Below are 17,229 nucleotides of genomic sequence, written 5' to 3' on the forward strand. Positions count from 1 at the left end.
CCAGGGTTTCTTTCGGCGACACCTTGGCCTATTTGGCTGGTGATGATTATGGGTAAATTTCCCATATTGGCCTGGATCCTGCGTTTTTATTAGAAACTGACCTAGTGAATGCCAAAAAATTAGTATGTCAACGTCTAAATGATATGGAGCTCCCAAACGAGTCAGCTTGTTTGTCAGCATTTTACAATCAGTTTAAGGCCACGGTGGGTTTCTTTCTGGCTTCATATTTGATTTTTCATAACTGTCAGAAAGTTCCACTGGGCTTTTTCAAGAGCACCAGGCCAGGCTACCTCTCTCTCTCCTCCCGCCCCCGTCTCCGGCGGGGCAGAGTGCGGCCGCCGCCGCCAGCGGGCCTGGCCGGCCCCAGAGTGCCGCCGCCGATGCCGCGGCCGGCCCCAGAGTGCCGCCATCAGGCCCGCCACCTTGCCTCCGCGGCCGGGCCCAGCCCGGCCAGTCCCGCCGCCTCGCCTCCGCGGCCCGGCCAGTCCCGCCGCCTTGCTTCCGCAGCCGGGCCTGGCCCCGCCGCCTCGCTGGGCCCCGCCACCACGGCCTGGCCCGCCGCCTCACCCCGCCTCACGGCCGGGGCCGCCGCCACCTTGCTGGGCCCACTGCCTCGCTGGGCTCCGCCGCTGCGGCCCTGGGCCCGCCGCCTTGCCTCCGCAGCCGCCCAGCAAGCGAATTCTCCTGGGTGTGCTGCCAGCCAATCAGGCGCCCCCTGCAGCCCAGCCAATCAGCTGGGCTGCCGGGACGCATTTCTCCTGGGCACACCCAGGAGAATTATATATATAGATTTATTCATTCATTCATTCATTCATTCATTCATTAGATTTTTATACCGCTCTTCTGAAATGGCTCAGGGCGGTTTACAATTAAAACCAGAAACCATTAAAACCAATAACAATTAAAACAGAAATATAAATATAAACACCAATTAAAAACATCTTCAAAACAATTAAATTATCAAAACAATTAAAACCCCGAAAACAAGGTTAGCATTAAAACAAAACTAATTAAAACCCTGAAAGCCCAGGCCAAACAGATGGGTTTTAAGGGCTCTCTTGAAGGTCAGTAAGGAGTTAAGATTGCAAATTTCTGCTGGGAGTGCATTCCACAGCCCGGGAGCAGCTACAGAGAAGGCCCGCCTCTGAGTCACCACCAAACGGACCGGTGGTCACTATATTAACGGGGAGATTTCAATATCTACCCTGGAGGCTCACTTGTGCCCTTGTGGTTAGGACAAACCTGAACAAATTGCTCATATTTTATTACACTGTAGATTCTATAGTAATATCAGATATCATTTGATTTTGCCACTTCTTTCTAGGTTTCAAAGTCAATCGAATGATTTGCTGGTGAAGTTTTTACTCAAAGATAATGCAGTCTGCATCTCTCATGTTGCAGCAAAATTTTGTTACATTGAAATTAGAATTCGTAGTTCATGGATTGATGCTAAAGTTAATGGCTGAGTTAATGTTGAATGCTGAAATAATGTTTATTGTTTGTGTTGTTGTTTTGTTTTGGCCATCGGCCGTAAATAAATAAAGTAAAGAATTACTAAATCTCTGTTTTAAAAAAAGAGAAATGGGCACTAACTGGGCACTATAGGAAAGAGGCTCCTACACATGTTGGCTAAGTGGTGCCTCTATATTCATTGGCAGTATACCTCTGATAGCCACTTAATGGCGCAGTGGGGAAGTAACTTGCCTAGGGAGCAAGGGATTGCCAGTTCTAATCCCTGTTGGTATGTTTCCCAGACACCTATATTGGGCAGCAGCGATATAGGAAGATGCTGAAAAGCATCCTGCTGTGCGGGAGATGGCAATGGTAAACCCCTCCTGTATTCTACCAAAGAAAACCACAGGGCTCTGTGGGCACCAGGAGTCGACACCAACTTGACGGCACAATTTTATACCTATGATACAGAATGTTAATGTTACCTGATGGCAAAAAATATAGCCAACAGTGGCTTTCTAGATGGATTTGATTTTATGATTAATAGAATGTTCAGGAATTATTATGTTAGAAATGTTGAAAGAGATTTTCATCTTAACTATATTGCCACCACCATGCCAATATAATGCAGGCAAACTATAGCAGCTAACCCAATTCTGCATCATAGTAGTGAGAGCAGCAAAAATGACACTGGGCAAGATCCAGGGTGCACAATATCTTGTGGATGAATCCATAAGTTATTATTCTACTATTTACCATCAAAATGCTGGTTCTGTAATTCTTTTCAGGTTGTGTTGAACAGTCATCTAATCAAAAAAGAGCCACACAGATAATGTAGCTTCAGCATGTGAAAAAAAGGGGAAAGGTCACCTCAGGGTGACTCTTTTCATTTGAGAAATAATTGTGTGAATTGATGCTCAGATACTTTTAATGGAAGGTGGGCAATTGGCACTATGCTCATTCTTAGAAAGACCTTCCTTAGTATTAGGACTAAGTTTTTAGAGATTAAGCACTCAGCATTAAACCACATAATTTCTTTTTAATAGGAATACAATTCTAATTGCTGCTGATCTTTGTGAGGTCTAGTGGCAATTGTGAAGATTTAATCAGGAATTCAGGAGAACAGCTATTAGATTATACAATATTCATTGCACAAAATTACACAGAATTAAATGTCGTCTTTTCTTAATATTTTTCCTCACAGCATCCACTAAAAGCGAAGTATAATGCTCTTTATTGTTTTTGAGAATACTCATTCTTGTATAGATTATACTTAATGGGTGTGAGATGAGAAATTACCTAGTTAAGAGCCTCTGTGCTAGAGCACAGAGGGCATCGTTGATGGCCATTCCTCATCACCTTTTGTTCTAATATCACTAACCAAATTCTAGGCACTAATCCAGCTTTGCCAATAGAAGTTCCAAGTGCAGCATACATAAGCACATTTTGTTCTCATAGTTCAAAAAGCTTTGTTCTAATAGTTCAAAAGGAGACATTTGCTGAAGGGTTGCTAATTTGGTGGTAAATGTACGGTTTGGGTTACTTTACAGAAAAATTCTGGAAGATCTTTTTCATTGTTTTATCGGACGTGTTGTTTTTAATACATTAATATTTGTCATTTTGGTTTTTTAAATTATATTTTTAATACTTTTGATTGTTAGCTGTCTTGTGCTACTTTTGAAAGTTGGGATAGAAATAGCTATAAATCATTCAATTAACTATACTCCAATGCTGGGCATTTAGTTAAGAAATACACTTTTTGGCAGTTCATTCATTCATTTTTTAAAAACCTCTGAATGCTAGCATTTAGATGTATATATACCTGCTTAGATGCATACACACACTCACTCACTCACCCACCTTTGCTGTTATAAATATAAAATGAAAAACAGTTGTAGGCAAGGAGGTTTCTCCCCTTGGTTTATCCTGGCCTCCATTTTCCAACCCTTTCTCAGTTGCCTCCCTTGTGTCATTTGTTTTTTTAGTGGGGCAGGGAGCTGCCTTCTCAAATAAAGTGACATACACAGAGGGGACAATGTCTTCACAGCCGGTAGTTTCTAGAGAAGCTTATCACAGTTTAGCTTTCGGAGTTATAACATCAGAGTTCTTGGCACTCCATTTATATGGAGCACCTCCCTGGGAGCCATTGGCACTGACATGGAAAGAAGTTAACCACTGATCCAGTAAGGTCTTCCCATTTGAAAAATTACCAATGTGGTTTGAGATGAAACCATTAGAGGCAGCACCACTTTTCATTTAAGAAGTGGCCCTCAACTGGAGTTTGCCCTAGAAGTTTATAATCTGTATATGTCAGGATGCATCTGAGCTGAGTGAATAATGTGCATGAATTACTAAACACTGGCTATTTTGAACATTATTTCATTCATTGGAAATCATTGAGTATGCACAGATGAACAGCAAACCAGGGAATTTAGCATATTGCACAGTCAATGTGCATTATCTCCAAATATCGAGAACTGTGCACAACAACATGACACCATAAAAATGGTATTTCATTTACTGCCTTGTCACTATGTATATCCTCCAGTTGATTGCTAGGCACTTCATTGGTCAACGTACATATTGTGAAGGTTATGTACATTGACTGGACAATGTACACAAATAGGAGAGGAGAGCTGGTCTTGTGGTAGCAAGCACAACTTGTCCCCATAGCTAAGCAGGGTCTGCCCTGGTTGCATCTGAATGGGAGACTTGATGTGTGAGCACTGCAAGATATTCCCCTCAGGGGATGAAGCCGCTCTGGGAAGAGCAGAAGGTTTCAAGTTCCCTCCCTGGCTTCTCCAAGAGAGGGCTGAGAGAGATGCCTGCAACCTTGGAGAAGCCACTGCCAGTCTGTGAAGACAATACTGAGCTAGATAGACCAATGGTCTGACTCAATATATGGCAGTTTCCTATGTTCCTATGTTCCCTGTTCAAGTTGCCATTTTATGTGGTCAGTAGCCAGTATGATGTAGTGGATAGAGTGTTACACTAAAATCTGGGATATCCAGATTCCCAATCTGAATCTGGATATCCAGATTCAGCGATGAAGCTCATGGAGTGACTCTGACCTTGTCACTATCTCTCAGTCTAAAGTACCTCACAGGATACTTGGGAAGATAAAAGGGGGAAATGAACCATGTACACTGCCCTAAGCACTTTGAAGGAAAGGCAGGGTACAAATACGAATGACAACACACCATTGCTCCATCTCTTTTGGTGAAGATACAAAAGTGTACAATATATACATATGTAGTCCATGATATAGGTGCAACATACTAATAAAATATATCCTGCTTAAGGATTCATTGTTGTGGAACATCAAATAGCCTTGCCCATGCCTATGAACATGTTCTCTGTTGATTTTAACATTCTATTTCTTAATGTACCATCATCATAGAAATGGCAAAACAAGAGATTTTTAACCTTGCTAGCAATTTGGTAAGTAAAAACCTGAAAGCTTCTTCAAAACTCTTGGGACTAGAAATGTGCCAGGAAATGTCACAGGAATATGTGACATACTTCCTGTCTTGAAAATACTAATCTCATAATATTCCCCCTCAAATATGAGAAAAGTACTTTGTAGATTTTAATCCATAAGAAAAAAATTCAACTTCTCTCACTCAACCAACATAACTGTTCAACTCCCTTCTCAATCCATCTGCTTACCTTCCTGTTGTTCTGGATGTAGCAAGCACAAGAGAGAAAGATCTCTCCCATTTTGGTGCCTGTAGAAGAACCTTGAGAAAACCACATCTCCCAACATTACTTGTGCCTTATGTTGCACAGCAAGAAGGGCAAAGAGGAAAGAGAGCTCCATTCCACTCACTGCTGTGGCAAAGGAAGTTAAGCAGGCAGTGGGGAGAGGGATTGGAGGCTGTCACTGAATGGGTGGGAGAGAGCTGGAAGCTCATAATAGCTTGGATGAGAGAAGTTGGACAATTATACCCTGCACATTTGTTTTTTCCTAATTTTATTAGTTCATAAAATCCTAAATAGAGCCAGCGTGGTGTAGTGGTTAGAGTGCTGGACTAGGACCGGGGAGACCCGAGTTCAAATCCCCATTCAGCCATGAAACTAGCTGGGTGACTCTGGGCCAGTCACTTCTCTCTCAGCCTAACCTACTTCACAGAGTGGTTGTAAAAGAGAAACTCAAGTATGTAGTACACCGCTCTGGGCTCCTTGGAGGAAGAGCGGGATATAAATGTAATAATAAAATAATAATAATAATAATAAATTTGTATCATGTGCTCTTCGAGAAAGCTTCAGAATAAATAACTTAAGGCCAACAGAGTTTCTTGGAGAGCAATAGAAGAGGCCATGTGGTAAGAAGGCCTGATCAATACAACCCCCTCTGCTGAACTTGTTATTCTGGGGCCTTGCCGACCACCTGGCTAACTTCTCCTTTTCCTCTGCCTCCTTCCCAGGATCTTGTCTGCTACCTTAGCAGGAGCATAATCTGATAATAGTCCCAGTTAGTTCACTTTAAGCGTCCGATAAAAATTCCTGTACCTGTTCACATGAAATAATCCAGCTTCTGCAATCTCCAACCATATCCTCCTACTGTCTCTGCCACACAAACTTTCCTTTACTTCCCCTCAGAGACCCTCAGAACAATTATATTGATCTCAGTGTCAGCATGGTAGAAGATCTTGTCTTACAATACCATAATCATTTACATAGCAAGTAATGTGTCAGAACGTTTAAAACTGTTAGCTGTAGTACAGAAAATCAAGCAAATGACCAACAACAGGGGAACCATGGCAGTAGTGTTGCAGACATGAAGATCACTTCCAAGACTTCTCCTTTTCCTAAGCTTACAGATGTGAATGACAATACAAATCCACAGACAGAGCCCCAGTCCCCAAAGGGAGTCAATTCAAACATTTAGCTGGAAGTTTTTCACATGGGGCTTTTAAAGCCCTTTACCTCACATCTCCTGGAATAGAGGAGGTGCATTCACACAGCTACCAGATCTACCCTGAAGTCCCTGTGAGTTATCAGGGAGCAGTTCACACACCATTTGGGTTTTTCACTGCACGTTAGAGTGTAGCTCGATTTATATTCAGGGTAACAAAATCCACTATTTGTGCTGGGTTTTTTGGGACAATTTCGAGTTCGCAGTAAAGCCTCCCAGTAAACTCAAGGTAAAGCCTGCTGTGTTTAAAAATCCCAGGACACGTCGACCATAGAGAACTCTGATTTTGCTCTCATACAGTAGATCAGTATCTTTCAGATGCAGATCTAGCAGTGTTCAATTTTCACACAGGAAGATACCAATGGGCCAGGCCTTTGGGTGGGGCAACCAGGGTGATCACCCCCAGCTCCATGCTCCCCCAGGCCCTGTGGCCGGGCTGTACCACCCTCCTTCCCCCATTTCCGATGCTCCTTGACCCCTGCATTCAGTATCCAATTCACACAGCGCTAAGGAGTCCATCGTCTTCCTCCTTGTTTGAGCGATGAGAGCAGCAAGTGAACTTCCCAGCACTGAAAGAGCTGGATACAAAACAAGACGCATGCTGATGCATCAGGTTGCATGGGTGCCTCTCATTTAGTATCCAGCTCCCATGGCGCTGGGCAGTTCGCTCACCTCCCTCATTGCTTGAATGAGGAAGGAGGCGAACTTCCCAGCACCACCCAAACTGGGCACTAAATGAGAGGCAGGCATACACTGAGCTGGCAGCTTGGTAAAGGAGGGAGAAGAGCACCTGGGGTCGCACCAGGAGGGCAAGGGGCAGCACCGGTAGCTGCACCAGCCAGGTAAGGCACTTATTACCTCTCTCGCCACCCTTGCCTAGCCGCCCCTTACATTTGAAAGGGTCTCCCACAGCTGTACTTGTAAAGGGGAATCCTCTCCAGATTCTGCTTTACAAGTATATTGTCTGCCCAAACTGCCAAACCGGTTCAGTCAAATGGACCAGACCAGCTGGTCGGGTCGGAGCACCATGGATCGATTCGAACTGATTCAAATTTAAACTTAACCATGTTTTTTTGTTCTGTGCACACCCCGAGCTGATAACATCAATCTGAAATCATTCTTGTATTACCTGCTCTGAATCACCTCATTAACTTCTGCCCCTAAAACCATTTTCTAATAATTCCATTAAAAAAAATCTCCCCAGAATTTAGTACAAGGCTGCTCAACTTGGGCCCTCCTGCAGATGTTGGTCTACAGTTTATATAATCCCTGGCTATTGGCCACTGTGGCTGGGAATTATGGAAGTTGTAGTCCAAAAAAAAAGCTGGGAGGCCTAAATTGAGCAGGCTGGATGTAGTACATTGTTTGGTCCTCAGGCCATTATGATCAACAACATTATGATCAACATTATGATCAACATTATGATCAACAAATTATAAACAACAACACAAGTGAGCAGTAAAGTAAAATAAAGCCATGCAAAACACCCTATAGAAAAATGCTGATCAGGAGGGTTCTTTTTTACCTAAACACAAAATAATTTGAACTATTGGTGGGCTCAGTAAGAAATCAACTAACTAATTCCATGAGTCACCCAATGTTCAGTATACAAATAGGCCTCAGTCCTGCTCAAGTTAGGATTAACTGAAATCCAAGAGCTCTAACATAAAACAAAGGCTGCAATCCTAAACACACTTGCTAGAGAATAACTTGCATTGAATTCTAATAGATATCTATTTGATTAGGGTTACAAAGTTTTGAAAATCTTCCATTCAAACATCTGATATGTATCTACACTGTGGGGAGAATCAAGAATGGCATTTTGATATTACTCAAACCACTGATTTTCCATTCTAATCTTGAATTATGTTTCAAATAGTTCAGGTGACATTTGATGCTGAAAACATTAATTTTTATTCTGAAAAGTATGTGAAAGAAAGAAAGAGCATATTTTCATATATAATGACAAGTTCACACATGGAGCCCAAACACAGAAGTTTAATAAAACATTTTAAAAGCTAGTAATAGAACAAGACAATTCTACAGCTCTTAATTTGCAGATTATTTTTGGGCACTAGCAGACATCTTACTGTTGTAGTTTTCAAACCAGTATCTTTTATGTTTTGTTCTTTAGACATTTGTCCCAGTGGGCATCCTGCAGAGAGTGTAGGAGAGGAGAGCCGGTCTTGTGGTAGAAAGCACAACTTGTCCCCTTAGCTAAGCAGGGTCCGCCCTGGTTGTATATGAAAGGGAGACTAGAAGTGTGAGCACTGGAAGATATTCCCCTCAGGGGATGGAGCCACTCTGGGAAAAGCAGAAGGTTTCAAGTTCCCCCCCTGGCTTCTCCAAGATAGGGCTGAGAGAGATTCCTGCCTGCAACCTTGGAGAAGCCGCTGCTAGTCTGAGCTAGATGGACCAATGGTCTGACTCAGTATATGGCAGCTTCCTATGTTCCTATGAGTGGAGTCAGAGAGAAAAAAGGGAGGGGAAGAAGAAAATGGAGTTCTTTCTGAATAAATTCTTAGTTAAATCTAGGTAAGATTACTTTGTGTTTGTGAGGAAAGTAGTTATAAAATACTTGTACTGTCTTGCTGCTGTTTTAGCTACTTGTTAAGCTCTTTCTGCTTCTGCACAGCAAGCTATATTCACTTTTGTCTGATATCATCAATTACTAGTCACAAGAACTTCATTTTTCTTTCTTTTATTTATTAAAGGCAGAATGTAATGTAATGGTGTGTGTGTGTGTGTGTGTGTGTGTGTGTGTGTGTGTGTGTAACACAGAATGCACAACTCATACACTTTAGTTTCCTACAGATTAGGTCTCAATTATAGATGTTACCAATCCAAAACACTTCCACAAGAGCTTCATTTCTAAGACAACTAAAAAATAGGCTTCATGTACCCCTTCAGAACTGAACCTGGCACATACTTCATTGAAGATGAGGACCACTATTTCATACCATATGGTTTATACTAATGAAGAAAAGCACCTATCTAAATCATGGTGGAGGCTATGAGGGAGGGGGGAGTCTACAAAAAGATTGCTTTCTTTTTCTTTGTTAAAAACACTCAGTATTAATGGACCAAGCTCTATGGAGCCAAAAGGGTCCTTGTATCTTTTCCCTTGCATTGAGAAAAGCAGTTTGTAGGGTATGGTTTTGAGAATACAATACAATAGCAGGAAGGGGGAAAGTTAATCAGCTCCTCTCTCCTCTACCCCCATATTCCCACAACTGTTTTTCATTTTTTAAAAAATCAGGACCACAGAATTCCCCACCATGTGTAGTTTTACCCTAAGAGGCACTTGTGATAAAGAAAATCTCTAAACCTCTTGGCAGGAGGCTATATTTATTATTACATAAATAGACTGGAGGAGTGGGGTACATATACTGTACCACTCCAGTGGAATACTGCTTGGGGTAGCTCGCAAAAACAGTAAAACAGATAGAACAATATAAAACAAAATCTAAAAACAGGTCCCAGTTAGAACCACATTTAAAAGCTGAAGAGTTAGAAAATTAACTCTTATAAGCCAGTTATAAGCTCTAAATAAGATATTTAAAAGCCTATCTGAAAAGGTGGGTAACCCAAGAGAGGCAAGCTCTTCTGGGAAAGGAAGGTGGACAGAATTTGAGCAGATGAAGAAGAAGCTGGAAAATCCCCAAACACAAATTCCCATCACTAAAACAGGAGAGCCAGTGTGGTGTAGTGGTTAGAGTGCTGGACTAGGACCGGGGAAACCCTAGTTCAAATCCCCATTCAGCCATGAGACTTGCTGAGTGACTCTGGGCCAATCACTTCTCTTTCAGACTAACCTACTTCACAGGGTTGTTGTGAGGAAAAACTTAACTATGTAGTACACCGCTCTGGGCTCCTTGGAGGAAGAGCGGGATATAAAATTTTTTAAAAACCATTGAGGTAGGTCTCACGATCAGTGAGACCTGCTTTTGCCGATACTGCAGGGAGAGCAGGCTAAGCCCGCTCTCCCCGCAGACGATCGCTGCAGGAGCCCGGGCAGCCATATCGGCCGCCCACACAATTGCTCGCTCTGTGACGGAGCCAGCGGGGGCTGGGGATCTTGGGGGCCATGTGGCCCCCGGAAGCCCCAGTATGCCCTGCGCAAACACGCAGGGCATACTGGGGAGAACCCCAGAGCCAGGAGGCAGCTTTTCGCCAACCCTCCGGGGGTCTACTTGCGAGTAGCCGCGGCGCACAGTCGCACCGTGGCTACTCACAATCAGATAGCCCAGGTTTGTGGAGCGCTCGCTCCACAAACCTGGGCTAAGGGGAGGGGTACTTGAGAGGGTTACCCGCTCTAGAACCACCGGGATCGCAGCCGAGCCTGGTGGTTCTCAAGACCAGCAAAAATCGGGCTAGCGGAGGCTAGCCCAATTTTTGCTGATCGTGAGAATAGGCCCATAAAACATAAATAGCAGCTATCTTACATATCCCTTAGCAATTCCTTGAGCTCAAGCTTAAGAAAGAATGATGATTCTAGAAAGAGTACTCAAGAATTTAATTTCTACCTTATATTTGTTTCCCCGAGTTAAAACTGAGCCTCCATGGGACAGTTGGAACATGAGCCTTCTAAACTCTGTAGGTCCATAATAAGTCTGCAGGTAAATTTGCTGGTTCCCATGGAGAATACTTATTACAACTGACAGTAAAACTCATCCTTCCTGCTGGAATAGCAATCACAAAGAGTATGCCGAGACAGCATAGAATTGAATTTTATAGTACACTGCAGAGGTTTTCCTTATCTTTTTTCTTAAAACATGTTGCTGTCATGTTGGGAACCAACTAATGGGATACTTTCCAGAGATTAATAGTGTAGCACTCCATGGAGATCCACCACTTCTTGTCTTCATGTTGTACAGAACTTAAAGGAGAGCCTCAAAGGAGAATGAAATAGATTGTGGGGTGGAGATTCGACACAAGAAACCTAAGGTCGACTCTCTCCCCAGCCATGAAATCCATGGGCAGATTACCATCACTCAGTCTAACTTACTTCATGAGGTAATTCTGAAGAATGATGAGAATTATAATATATCCCTTTGCAAGCTGAAATGTGCTATCCAATTTGATATCGCTAAGATTTTAATTCAAAGACCTTTTAAAGATATTTGTATCATGGTATTTCTGAATGGCATAGGCAAAATGGCTGAAAACCCATGAGCATTGGGTCCAACCATGTTTCTATCTAAGGCAATGGTAAATCATCCACTGCAATGAATAGAGTGCAAAGACACAGGATACCACTAACAATATTTTCAGATATCTACTCTAAGTTGTTGGGCTGAGTCTTAGTTACTTTATTGGGCTTTTCACCTGGCCCCAGAAAACCATGACATCAGACAATGTATTTATGATTCTTTTGCCTTTATAGTCTGCCTTTTAAAAACTTGAGTAACAAATTATGGTGGGCTTGGGCAGGGGCGTAACAAAGCTGGAGTAGGCCCAGAGACAAAATTTTAAAATGGGCCCCTCACTGATACACACACACACACACACACACACACACAAAGCTGCCTTATATCAAGTTAGACTGTTGGTCCATCTAGCTCAGTACTGTCTAATCAGTGTTTCTCAACTGCCGGTCCATGGACTGGTGCCGGTCCGCAAGGCGTTGAGTACTGGTCTGTGAGGAATTTAACTCCCCCCCCCACAAAAAAACCCAACACCACCACAATTTTGGGCTGGCAGGGGCTGCCGCCACCGAGAGCTCTCCAGAGTTCATTTCTAGGCAGGCAGCCCTTGCTGCTGGATAACGTTCATTTTGTTTTCCACACTGGCCCAAAATTGGTGGCGTGGGTGACGGGGGTGACCCCTTTACTAATGGCTGGTCCAGGAAACTGTGAACGGAGAATATACTGGTCCATGACTCCAAAAAGGTTGAGAAACAGTGGTCTACACTGACCAGCAGCGGCTCATCATGGTTTCAGGCAGGAGTCTTTTCCTGCCCTATCTGGAAATGCCAGGGACTAAACCTGCGACTTTCTGCATGCAAACAGGTGCTCCGCCACTGAACTGTGGCCCCATCCCAAATTTTTGTCATTTACTGAAATAGGTCCAGGAGCTTCAGTTCTCATGGGATTATCATCAAACCTTGGGCCCACATAGACACTTATCCAAGACACGTTAGCAGCTAACACCATAATTCATACCCCAAAGCTGCACATGAGAGAGAAGAAGGGGGAAGCGGAGCACGGGCGTTGTGACCAAGTGTTCAGATAATTGTGCAGAACTGCTGATAGGCATCCCATTAGCAACAGATTGCCCCTATTTAACTGGCAGCTGTGGTATAGCCAAAGCTCCTGTTGCTTGCAAGGGCTTATTTGAATACATGATTCCAGTTACATAGGCTGATTTCTTCAGGACTTTGACAGGTACCCTAGAGAGTCCTGCAATTTATTTTATTATGCAGTTTCTGCCTGAAATGCCATTGAAAGCAGGAAAAGTTTGTCCAATATGCCGTGTGTGTGTGTGTGTGCATGCGTGTGTGTTTTTGTGTGTCTATAAAGTCTATTGGCATGGGGGGGAGTGAAAAAAAGCAGTGATATTGTGCTAGAGTTTATCTGGAGACAATGAGTGGCAAAGCACTGCAGAAAGCACTTAAGCTAGTCATTAGTTACATTGAAATGACAAGATACATGGCCAGCAGCAGAGTCATCTTGATAGCCCTGATGTGTTCTTAAAATCACCAGAGGAGAAAATGGCTGGAGGAGGACCTTCAATTTATATCCAGGATTCCTACTGTAGTTTTACTTATGCTAATAGTGTCTCACAATCACAGGTCTGCCACAGGTATTTCAAGAGATGAAGATGCAAATTGGCTTTAACATGATCTTATAATAAGCCATAGATAAGGTGAGAAACACAAGTAGAAATCCAAATCACCACTCTTCCACTTTCTGTGACACGGACACAGAGTTGTCCAGCAGCACAAGTCGACAGGTTTTAAACAGGCCAGCACAAGTGCTGAAGCAGCTTGTCCAAACCCAGTGCTGGTAAGCGCCCCAGAAAACTCTGCATTTCCTATTCCTACCACATTATGAGAGAAAAGGATATTAGCAAGCCAGATCCCAGTAGGTATCCCAGGGAAAAAAATGAGGAAGCACATCAGATGGGATTTGATTGCAGGTGGGGGGGGGGGATGCTCTGCACAATGTTCGTGGGTGGCAGCAGTATGTGGAGGAACACAAAGTGCCAGAGTAGTCAGCCTTAAACAAAAATCATTCAGGGATGGGTTTCAAGAGGCTACTGTTATTCTGCTGCAATTTTTAACATTATATCTGAAATGAAACCAATTTAAGTTCTACCTGAACAGCTACCAGTCATCAGAAGACACTGTGGGAGGCAGAGTCTGCAAGTGATTAAACCCTGCAGTGGGACCATATCAAACTTTTCCACAGTGTACTCGGGCACCCTGGAACTAAACACAAAATAAAAGTTCTTTTGAAAACCCCAATTTCAGTCCAGCTGCACTGATCTGGTGCCAGCTCAAACACAAATGCCACTGTTCAAACACTCTCACAGATAACGCTTCAATCCTGCCACATTTGTGTCCATATTGAAAAACATTACAGAAGAAATCATATGAAAAAGGTACACCCTGTTGAGGAAGGTGCCAAAAAGAGAGCCTTTTAAACTGCCGGTATATTAAAAAATATGGCTTAACTCACAATAATTGGGGGGGGGATCATACTTTATAAAGATGAGCATGATTTAAGTAGCTTAGTTCATTTGTCCTCCCGTTCAGGTAAGATTTAAACATTTATGGAGTTGACAAGGAATAGATAATAAATAGCCTCCACATACATAACAGAGTTTTCAAAAATAAAAAGGTTTATCTGAAGTGCAGCTTTAGAAAACACCTTTAAGCTGCCACTGAAAAATGAAAGCCTTGAATAAAAACAGTCACTTAGAAAAGAATGCTTCATTTTCATCCCTAAAATCCTTGTAAGGCCATACATTTATTATACCAGTTTACATCAACAACTTCTGAATATAAAGCCTCCCCAAGGTCAAACTAACAAAAAAGCCCCCTGAATGTCTTTGGATTTGCATCCAAGAGGACACATCCAAGAGCTTGTTTACATCATTTCACAATCATGCAAATTATTGTTTGCACAAGCAAATGACTTCAAGTGCAATTGTTCAAAGGATTTCAGACTGGGGTGTAGCAAGACATTTTTCATTAGGGGAACAGAGAGAACTATTGGAAGGGAAGGGAGGCTGGGAGGTAGGTGGAGAGTCGAAAGAAAATGCCACTTGAGAGGGGACAGAATTATCATTTGGAGGCCACTGCCCTATTTGCCCCCCTGTCGCTAAACTCCCATTTCAGACTGCTTTAAATTTTGCTGCTACATGAAAAGACTGATACCAGTTCAATATTACCACCTCTTTACACCTTTGTTTTGCTTTTAACATTGATCCAGAGTTCTCAGTAAGAGAATCCAAAGTGTTGACTAGCTTACCATAAGGCAAAACAAATATTGTTCTCTTCATCCAAGCTGGGACGTGTCAATAGACCCACGAGAAGCACAATTCTGTATCCCCCAAAGGATTTCCTGTTAGGGAAGAAAGAGATTTAAGAACTGAGAGAGAAAACCTTCAGATTTCTGTTTCGCCTTTATAACACAATTTCTGACCTTCTGTTTACAGAATGGAACTAGCTGAATCACTCCGAAGTAGGGATATGTTGGACACTGTAAAAAAATGTCCCTAACTGCATGTTTGGGCCTGCATTCCTACACATGTAAAAAGTTGGCAACCCTGAAAGCCAAAAGCAGCCAGAGAAGTAGAAGGCCCTTTTTATTGTGAGATATTTTTGCTGACAGAGGGGTATGAGTCATGAGCCTGGCTAATCAGAATTTGATTGCATTTCCCCACCCCCACCCCTCAACTCCTTACAGGGAAAAGCACTCCTGGGATCTCCTGGAACTCATCTCCTGATAAGTCACAAGAACAATAGTGTCTCTGGCTTCCTTTATAGAACTTCTACAAAGCATCCAGGGATGTCTGATTTTAAAAACTCTTGCCTAAGTGGCAAGTCAGCATAATTATCAAAAACAAAAGGGCAGGCTCTTCCACCAGCTGTATTCCATAGTCGAATTAAGCCAAAACAGTTCCCCTACCATAAAGAGGGAGCTCTGAAGTGCTCAAGCTATGTCCAGCCCATTAAAAGGTCAGAAGTCCTTTGTTTAACTCTATTACAACTAATATGTATATACCGCCAAGACGACATCTGTGAATGTCTACCCGCCCCAATAGCTCCTTTTCAATACAGTGGTCCCTCGACTTACGAACTACTCGACATAAGTATTTTTCGAGTTACAAACGGCAGTTTTAGATCCGGTTTTAGATGCGGTTTTTTCGACTTACAAATTTTTAGATGGGGTTTCCTCGACTTACGAATTTTACATGGGGTTTCCTTGACTTGCCTGCCTGTTTACTGCCTGTTTATTCTTGAAAAGAAATGTTCCTGTGCAGTTTGCAAGCCTTACTGGGGGTCTGGGTCTTTTTTCTAGGCTCCGGAACGCATTAATCCGTTCCAATGCATTCCTATGGGAAACCGCTTTTCAACTTACGAACTTTTCGACTTACAAATGTGCATTCGGAACGGATTAATTTCGTAAGCAGAGGGACCACTGTACTTGGTAATTCTGCCAAGATACAAGTTGCAATTCAGATATATTATTATTTCTTATTTACACAGTCAGACAGGTGTTATTGACTGGTTTGTTTTATCCAGACATCGAGTCCTTCCCAAGGACCTAGGATGGCTGAATTTTATTGTCAATGGTTATAGATATCATCGCAGAATATAGGCTGTTCCCAGTAAAGCTGCTTTTTGTAATTGGCTGGTGGTGATTTCTGTGGCCCCTATGGTGTTGAGGTGCTCTTCAAGGTCTTTTGAAACTGCACCCAGGGCGCCAATTACCACTGGGATTATTTTGGTCTTCTTCTGCCACAGCCTTTCAATTTCAATTTGTAGATCTTTGTATTTGGTGATTTTTTCTATTTCTTTTTCTTCTCTTCTGCTATCCCCTGGTATTGCTATGTCGATTATTTTGACTTGTTTTTCTTTCTTCTCGACTACAGTGATATCTGGTGTATTGGGTGGCAGATGTTTGTCTGTTTGTAGTCGGAAGTCCCATAATATTTTTACATCTTCATTTTCTTCAACTTTTTCAAATTTCTTCATTATTATTATTATTATTATTATTATTATTATTATTATTATTTTACATTTATATCCCGCTCTTCCTCCAAGGAGCCCAGAGCGATGTACTACATACTTGAGTTTCTCTTTCACAACAACTCTGTGAAGTAGGTTTGGCTGAGAGAGAAGTGACTGGCCCAGAGTCACCCAGCTAGTTTCATACCTGAATGGGGATTTGAACTCGGGTCTCCCTGGTCCTAGTCCAGCACTCTAACCACTACACCACGCTGGCTCTCTAATATAATATAATATAATATAATATAATATAATATAATATAATATAGCTGAATGACCTCTGAGGCAGCGAAGCCTGGGATGCCAGGAGTTCCACAAGCCATGCTGCCTTCTGAACCTACCACTTGATGTATAGAGGAGGCATTCTGGCAACAATCAGAAGATCTAACTACAATGAAATGCACTAAACACACCATCTCTCTAATTCTCCTACCTTTCCATGCTGCTTTCCTTCTTGCTGCAAAAGCATTCAAGGTGCTCTCTTTCTCTTTATCAATTAAATGCTTCTCTGCTTATTGTTGTGTTTTTTGTACTACAAATTTCATTAAAGTGTCTTATTACTCTTTGCTATTCCACCACCCATATATTATGACACCACTTCCGTACATTATGCCCTAAA

The 17,229-nt window shown here is 42.5% G+C and overlaps 1 protein-coding gene across 9 annotated transcripts in view; it reads right to left on the reverse strand.

The window, feature by feature from the left end:
* The window catches only part of LINGO2 (leucine rich repeat and Ig domain containing 2), a 937,252-nt gene that overhangs the window by 718,605 nt on the left and 201,418 nt on the right, over positions 1-17,229 (reverse strand). For 7 of the 9 annotated variants that reach the window (XR_008316637.1, XR_008316636.1, XM_053298208.1 and 4 more), the window contains exon 2: positions 14,848-14,940. The exons of 1 other annotated variant lie outside the window; for it this stretch is intronic. The gene's annotated coding sequence lies outside the window, so the exon portion shown is untranslated. Of the gene's footprint in view, positions 1-13,689; positions 13,798-14,847; positions 14,941-17,229 lie in introns of those variants that run through there. One more of the 9 variants, XM_053298210.1, reaches the window with a different exon arrangement.

The sequence above is a fragment of the Hemicordylus capensis genome, chromosome 2 (assembly GCF_027244095.1).
Source record: "Hemicordylus capensis ecotype Gifberg chromosome 2, rHemCap1.1.pri, whole genome shotgun sequence".
Lineage (NCBI taxonomy): Eukaryota > Metazoa > Chordata > Lepidosauria > Squamata > Cordylidae > Hemicordylus > Hemicordylus capensis.